Here is an 8,696-nt window from a genome sequence, read left to right as displayed (position 1 = left end):
ATGCATGTTCTCTCCCACATGGAAATTATGCTTAAGAAAAGACTTAGAAAAGACAAATCGAATAAATGTTAAATTTTCACTTCAATTTGTCCAAAATGATCACATCCGAAACAATTTGCAAAATAATTTGTATGACCCACCAACAAAATAGGACGAATCAAATCGATTCAACAAACACTATTTCGTTGTCTGGAATATCGCGAATAAACGTGAAGAAGTTCCATGATAAAAAAAAAGAAGTACAAAGGGAATGTGCAGTGACGTACTAATTTGTATGTGCCCAGCTGGATCGTGACTAAGATTTGTAAATCATTCAATTTCTTTCTGTATGACTAAATCACTATCATTGCGTAGGGTTGATTGTATATGTGCTCATTATTTAGCAGTGTAAGCAGTGTACTTCAAGAGCCCTTCATTAATGTGCGTTAAAACAAGGCCTTTACAAATGTGAGCTAACAAAGAGTGCTTTATGAGCATAGCTAACGGAGGCGCTATTCCTCACAATCGTAAAACCAGTCCTTGTAGATTTAGCATATAAACCTTCTACACAATATAGCATTCCTCCTTTTTATTGCTCGATTGATATCTCGGAAATCTATTCTGTGAGACGTTTTTGGAATTAGCTTTATGCATTAATTTGCGTTTTAAAGTTCTTAATGATGATTGTGCTATGCCAATATTGTTTCCTTTAGTTAATGGTCTCATCATCCAGGTATGAGGTGGAAATAAAGAAAATCAGCAGTTCTAGTATCACATTGCGCAAAATACTTCCGAGAATAAAATTTTCCACTTTAGAAAGAGTCAAGGATTATTAAATACTTGCCTGTACTTAGTCATAGAAGATAGACCTCCAGTCCAGAAGTATTTTGATCATGATATAGGAAGAATATGTCCATTGGAATACCGTTCTCTATATACACTTTGTATTCCAATAGATCTCCCGGCTTAAAAAATCCAAAATTGGAATGGAGTAAAATGGATCAATGCGCATTCTATATGAATTCTTTTATTAATACATGCATTACCAGAAAATCCCTTATCAACCAATTAATTCATCATTTATTTGTCCTTTTCTTACTGATACCAACGCTGCGCTGCAACTCACTCTGTTGAATCGCAGACTAAGTTTGATAAACGAACTATTCATAACATCTTCAGCAAATTTGCTATGGTGTCCCTCGATGAGGAACGTAAAGTCGATATCGTGTGTATATGGCATAATACCGCATTCTCGATACTAACCTAAATTTATATGAATAAAAATTTTCTGCAAAAATGATGGAATAATGTTGTAGTGAAAGAACTATTCATATATTTTCTCGAAAGTGATTCCTTGCTAGTAGTTTCCTACAGCTACAATATTGGTGTCATGCCATGCTCAATAGCCCAATTGCGGAATCTTTGATGTGTCAGTATGATCTCGTTTGGAATCTGAGTTTGGAATCGTTTGGAATTTTCCAGTGAAGGATTGAGGCTGGGTTTTACGACAGGATATTGCGAAATCTTCTCTACAACTGATAAATCTACTGCACTGTAAAACCCATACAAATGTGATTCAGTTTGCCGAACCTAGTCGCATTCTCTATCTCGTAATTCGTAATAGTAAATCTGAAATTCAACGTTGCATTAAAATGTCCAGTGATCGTGTTGTTAATATACAGATGTTATTAAATGTATAGACAATACTGTAAGTTTAGAATGATCTTAGAGTACTAGCTAAAAACTATTTGAGAATGCTCGAGTGATTTTACTTCGGTATAATTCTTCTAACTTTTTGCAAAACGAATTCGATGTAATCATCGGTTTTTGATAAACTGAACGATATCAATCGGTGGGAAATTCCATGAAATATTACTTCAAAATTTTGATCAATGTGTTTTTTCCATGACAAATTATGATTTTTTGGGAAATTGTTATTCTGTTGAACTCGTTTCTCGGTGTTACAGATTATTTCGGGAATTAATATTGTTCTTGCACAATATTACTATTTAGCAACAAGAAAAGGTGTGAAATGTGTATGTATATAACACGATGAATTGGTAGGCAATGATAAGTGAGTTATACAAAAAGCAAGTAATATCAACTAACAAACTCCTTGTCGTTGCCTTGCACAATAATTTGACTGTCGGTTAGTTCGTAGGTCTTGAATTGGGAATATGTTACGGGGAATGTATTTAGTGAATAGAAGAATATCGTGGTTTGTTGTCCAATGGTGGCGAATACGCGAAGATATCGTTGGTTGTGGGTTAGTCGCGGGCGATGGGGATGTATCGTCTGCTCGATTATAAAAACTGAATTGAACTCTCTGTCTCGGGATTTTTCCATATATATATATATATATATATGTAAAGGATTGGGGAGGAGCTTTTTAGGTTCCATCGGGTCTATCATGGATTGTGTTTGAACGTAGCTTTAATTTCGTAATCCGACAGAAAATTTGCATTATGACTTTCGGAGTTTTTCCGACATTCCCGACTGAAGAAGAATATTGCCCTCAGATGTTATAAATGTTTGAATTCGTCTTTGAGTAGCATTCCTAGTTCTTAAGGCTATAGGTTCTTCTTGTTGATCTAGTTTTTCCATTAGTTTTTTAGAAGCTGCCGGTTGAACTTTCGAACTTTCTTCAGCAGTCATTTCCAAGGGGTACAGTATTTACTGGTCTGTTGAGAAGTTTCTGTTGGGCATCTATACCAGTGTATTTCTTGTCACTCCATCTGTACCTGTTTTGAGTTCTTTTATCTTTGCCAACTTACACAGCTCTCGAGGCGTTTCCGGTTCATCTATCAATACAGCTTCGTCCTCTCTCGGCTTACGATCCTCTGCGCCTTTAGGATTTACGTGTTTCTTTTCAGTTCTTTCCTTTAAGTTGTTCCTTCTCCATGTTTTCCAAAATATGTTGAATACTTTAAGTGTTCCCAACCAGTATTTGATTATTCATTCCCTTGTATCAAAGTTTCCTGGTTTGAATTCGTCCTGGTCGTCATCAACTGTTGGAATAATCAAAAAGGCACTAGGATGCATAAAATCGATTGGGTGTATTATCTTACAATCATCGAAGTTATCATAAGTCCAACGGCCGGGTATTCAGTATACCCTCGATCTCCACGATCAACGTCATGAGTTCTCTTTCCCATAACAATTTTCTTCCAGTAACTCTGCTCATGGCCCTCTTGGTTAGCCCTATCAGTCGCTCATAGAGTCCGCCACTCCAGGGAGCATTCGGTGTTATATTTTCCCAAACCATTCCCTTTTCTGCCAGGAATTCACCTATTCTGATATGTTCCTGCTCCTTCATGGCTTTGAAAACTAGGAATTGGCTTGCATTATCGCTCAAAACTCGTTCCGGATAGCCACGTTATGAGATGAATCTCCTAAGCACGTGTAGAAAACTTTCAGCTGACAAATTTTCTACAATCTCAAGATGAACTGCTCTTGTTGTTTTGAATAGGACAACCCATCTTTTGGTTACTCCAACTTCGGTTTTGATGGAGATCGAGCCAAAATAATCCAATCCGATTTTTGCAAAGCTTCTTGAACGTAAAACTCGTGATTCAGGAAGATTCGGCATAGCTGGTGGTTTAAATGGCTTAGCTGTCCAACGTTTGCAACCCGTGCAACCTGCTATAACACGTCTTACCTCCATTCGTCCTTTCGGTATCCAAAATTTGCGCCTAATTTCCGAAAGAACATGTACTGTTTCAGCGTGATGTAGCTTTTCATGTTGTTGTCGAATCAAAAGTTCGGTAACCACATTATGCCTCGGTAAATAGATTGAATGTTTGCTTTCCTCGTCTAGTTTTGAATTTTCCAGTCGATTCCGTGATCTCCATAGCTTTCTGTCATCGCAATATAAATTCCATTTTTCCTTTTCTTTCTCATGGAGTCTTTCTGTCTGCGCTTGTCTAATTAGCACCCATTTAACTATTTTAAAGTCCTCCACGTTAGTCGTTTCACTTTTGCCAACATCGGTTGTATCCATTCTATCTTACCCTCTGTCGTGAGTTTAATTTGAGAGCCCAAATGGTGGTTGTTACAAGTCCGGACCACTTGCTGAACCGACTTCCATCTATAAGCAAAAATCGTGTTACCTCAATTGTTTGAGGGGCGACCTTTGCAGTGATTCGTTCTTCTTCGCCTTTAAATTCTGTGGACTGATATTCCCATTGAGGCCATCCGCTTTCGGAACCCTTTAACCACGATGGCCCTTTTCACCATAACTTGTATTGTCTAAGCTTTACGAGAGAAAGTCCTTTAGTTGCAATATCGACTGGATTATCTTCACAATGAGTATTTGGAGCATTCCAGTATTGAAATTGTCAAAAGGATATTGTGTCGTGAATTTTTTTTTGTAGAATTGTTGAGAGGTCCGTCAAGAGCTAAGAATCACCACCTCTTTGTTCCGAATTGACGATCCATTGGATTGACTGGACAGTTCCTTGAGTCCGACAAGCCGGGTTGAGTTGAACTGAGTTATGTTGATAAACGCACCAGATTGTAGAAAGTTTATCGAACTTTATCCTTTTTATTAACACAATAGGGTTTATATATATTCGCAAGTGGGAATGGTTTTCATTAAGCATTTGTAGGATGTGGACACAAAGATGTGAATTTAGCTAACAATACAAAGATGGGAAATAAATCTAAGGAATGTAGAATTAGTAATGAGGAATTTATTTGATTATTTGCCTGGAATTTAATTGGAGTTTCGCGAATTCCGAATTCGCGACAGATTGCCAGTTTGGATATTGGATAAAGTTTACCAACAAAAAGAGGATCAGGAGTTCTGGTCGGTCACTTGGTACGTGTCGAAATGAGTTTACTTTTCATATTTCTTCTACTCGGTTTTGCATGAATTTGGGTAGTAGTTTCGATCGATTTTGTATATCCAATGTAACGCGCATTTTGAATCCGACCATAACATCACTGGGATTTTTTCCAGACTCAATTGCTTTATAACAAAGTTGGCGGCTCGTACACCAGTAAGTATTGCTAGCAGTTCCAATTGCAGTATACTCATACCTTTGGTTGGAGCGAGTCTTGATTTGGCGAAAAGTATTGCACTATTTCTTTCGTCGACATGTTTGTTTAAAATGTATACAGCTGCTGAATACGAAACACTTGATGCGTCTGTGAAGACATGGAGTTGTTGATCTGAGAGCTTTTTTGTAGCCAGCCTCAGTATCTTGATAATGTCTGCGGGCCATTCCTTTGTAAGAAATCGCCATGTTCCTTTACCATCTTCACCGAGGATTAGATCCCAAGAATTCTTTTCCATAAATTTTGGAGAAATAGTTTGAACTGGATCATTCCGGGGACTAATGATCCCTAAAGATCATACTGCGAGGCAACGAACTGCAGGGCACTTCGTTTGGTGAACTCATGTTCGATCTATGGTTTCAGCGTTACTGACTGTATGTTAATCGATTATCCAAGTGATGCCAAGAATTTTTGTTGCACCTCCTTCGATTCTGTCTTGTTTCGGTATTGCCCTATTGAAGTTTTGGTCACTGGAAGGAAATTCGCGAATATTCATTGCCGCCTTCTTAAACATATCCTTCACTTCGTGATATTTATTTATGGCTTCCCTTGTTCCGTTTGCTGACAACATGACGTTATCTAAATATAAATCCTCCTGATCTCTAACGCTCTCTGGCTTCCGATCGTTCCTAGATGATGATTGAGTGTTGCTGCTAGCAAAAACGTGATGATATTACTCCACAAGGAACTCTTCTAAAACGATAACATTTAGGTTTTCCTCAGTAGCCGCACATTTAATATCATTTGACCGGAGGAATCTGGTACAGTCCCTGTCGGACTGATGTAGTTCCAATTGTAAAAATGCCTTCTCGACGTCTGTGATTACATTCTTCATCATTGAAAGCGCGATAGTATTCCTACTAAATCTGGAAGTATGATAGGTGCGCGATATAGGACTTAGTTTAAACTTTTTGTTCCCTTGAGATGCGCCGAAGCATCATGGATGAATTATACCCTCTTGATCCATATCAGGATGATGAACTCCTTCAATTATGCCTGACTGTAGTTGATCCTGACTTGTTTCGTCATACCGTCGAAGTATCCCTTCATTGTTCTGAAGTCTCTTGATCAAGGTTTTAAGACGTCCGAAGCATAGTCCACAATGGCTTCTTAGTTTGTCTTCTGAGTCTTTCCAAGACCAGCAAACTTGGCATCTCCCGTCTTGTTTCGTCATACCTTTCTTAAACCGCTCAAGGGCTTGCTCGTCATCTTTCTCGTTCTGGTGGTCCTGGATACTCATCAGTTCTAACTTCCAAAAGTGGTCAATATCTTCGTGGCTCGTTGCGCTAGCCACGCATGATACGACCGAGTTTACTGATGCAGCACTGCTTTGTGAATACTATTTATATAACCATTTCCGGCTAGCACTGGTCCCAGTTTTCTCCTGAGTAACAGGAATCCTGATTTCAGTTGTTGTACTCCATTTATGTAATGAATTTGGAGAAGCCTTTGATGCCAATGAGTTTTTTGGGCTGCTTCCAGTAATCATTTATCCCTTGTAAGCTTTTTCTTTCCATTTAGAAATGATATTTTTCGGTTGCGATCACTTCTAGTTTATTTGTAAGGTACTCCAATACGTTAACCCCGCAAGTTATGATTTCCGTCTTTCCGATTCTTACACCAACCTCTGCTTTGGTTGAATTGCATTTCTTTGGTAAAATTTATTGCCGAATGAAGCAATACTTAATCTCTCGTCTCCCGCACTCGAATGTGTAGCCTTTTTTTGCTAAATTAGTTGATATGAATGATAGCTGCGAGCTCAAATCAAATAGTGCCAACGCTCTCGTTTGGAATTTTGGGATCTCTGGGTTTGTGACGTTAATTTCTTTACACAGAAGTAGAATCTTTTTACCTTCTGGTCGTATTTGCTCAGCTACTGTGTTGTTCGTCACTGTTGACTCCAACTTTTCTCGCAGTTTTTCTGATCTAATATCTTTGCGGTGATTGGTGCAGAGCACTGGATTATGTCTTCCTTTGCAATAAAAACATAATTTCTTTAGTTTTCGGGAATCCTTTGCTATGTGGCCCTTTCGTAAGCAATTCAGGCACGCCTCGATTGTTTTCAAGCGTTTTATTCATTGCTTTGCTGTCTGGTAGACTTGACATTCGTCATTCCAATGATCCTCGTTACAAAATGAACAAGGCCTTCGTATTTTATCATTTCCAGGACATTTTTTTTTTCAGGACTATCGTTTTCGCTTTCACTTTCAGGACTATCGTTTGGCCTGGGCTGCTTGATTGCGGCCAAAGCAGACATCTCTCCTTTAGTACTGCATGGGTCGTAATTCAGCTTCGACTCGGTTGATTTTCGTCGGTACCCACTACTAGAGATCTGGCTTCTTTGTACTTCCTCATTTCTTTGGAGTAATTCATGCAGGAATTTTCGGTGTCTAGTGACCGACCAGAACTCCTGATCTTCTTTTTGTTGGCAAACTTTATCCAATATCCAAAGTGGCAATCTACTTTTGATAATAATTTCAATACTGTAATGCTCCAAATACTCATTGCTTCCAGTTGTTGAAGTATTTTTTCCATAGTTTCGACGGTTGTTTTCCACTCTTGATCATGTCCTTTGATAGACTACAACTCGTTGTACAGCGATTTTTTCATAGTAGAGAAATCTCCATATTTCTCGATCAAAACTTTTCTTATAACGTCATAGTTTTCTGGAGCAATAGCATAGCTTTTGACAGCTTGTAGAACATTTCCTTTGAGACATTTGAGGGAAAGGGGGGGGGGTCCTTCTGTTGAAATGGTTCATTATTCGTCTTGCTTTGCTTTGATGTAGGCGCTGTACTGCTAGCTCAAACTCGTCCTTGTGCATATCTAGAGTTATAATAGCTTCTTGGCCGTCATTTATTAAATTTAAAAGGCCTTTACCCGTCGACTGTATTCGCGTATTTCTCTTCTTCCTTTCCTTTATGCGCATTCTTTTGTTTCTGGATATACTCGAACCATTTTTCGTTCGGTTAGTTGATAGGTCGTTGAGTTGGGAATATGTTACGGGAAATGTATTTAGCGAATAGAATATCGTAGTTTGTTGTCCAATGGTGCGGATATGTGATGATGTCGTCATTTGATTCAGTCGTGGAGACTAAGTGAAGAGGATCTATCGTCTGCTCGGCTGTAAAACTGTCTCGGGATTTTTTCATATATATAAGGATTAGGGGGAGTTTTGTAAGCTCCATCGGGGCTATCATGGATTTATGGCTAGCTTTTGGCATTGCCCTATTGTGTAGGTGCAATCATTGTCCATGATTATACATTGCACACCATTGTCCATGGTGTAGATACTGACACGTTTTTGTTTTACGCTGTCCATTGTTAGCTTATATCCTCTTCATTGCTTTAATTTTACTTGCAAGATTTCTTGCAAGTTTGTTAGGTTTTGTGGAAATTTTGTTTGGACATAGCTTTAATTCCGGTAATTCGACAAAAAATTTGCATTATGATTTTCGGAGTTTTTGCGACATGATTTACCAACTAATTTTGCCGAAAAGAGGAAAGCGATACATATAATGTGAGATAAATTATTTAAAATACAGTTGGGCTGCTTGGAAAATAGGTAATCCAGACCATTTTANAGGTGAATACAAATCGACGGGAAGAATTTGTCGATATTTAAGATGTTTAGACTGCTCTAGAATTTGCATTAAATG

This window comes from Loa loa (genome assembly GCF_000183805.2).
Source record: "Loa loa unplaced genomic scaffold supercont3.206, whole genome shotgun sequence".
Taxonomy (NCBI): domain Eukaryota; kingdom Metazoa; phylum Nematoda; class Chromadorea; order Rhabditida; family Onchocercidae; genus Loa; species Loa loa.
Note: the sequence above shows the minus strand (reverse complement) of the source record.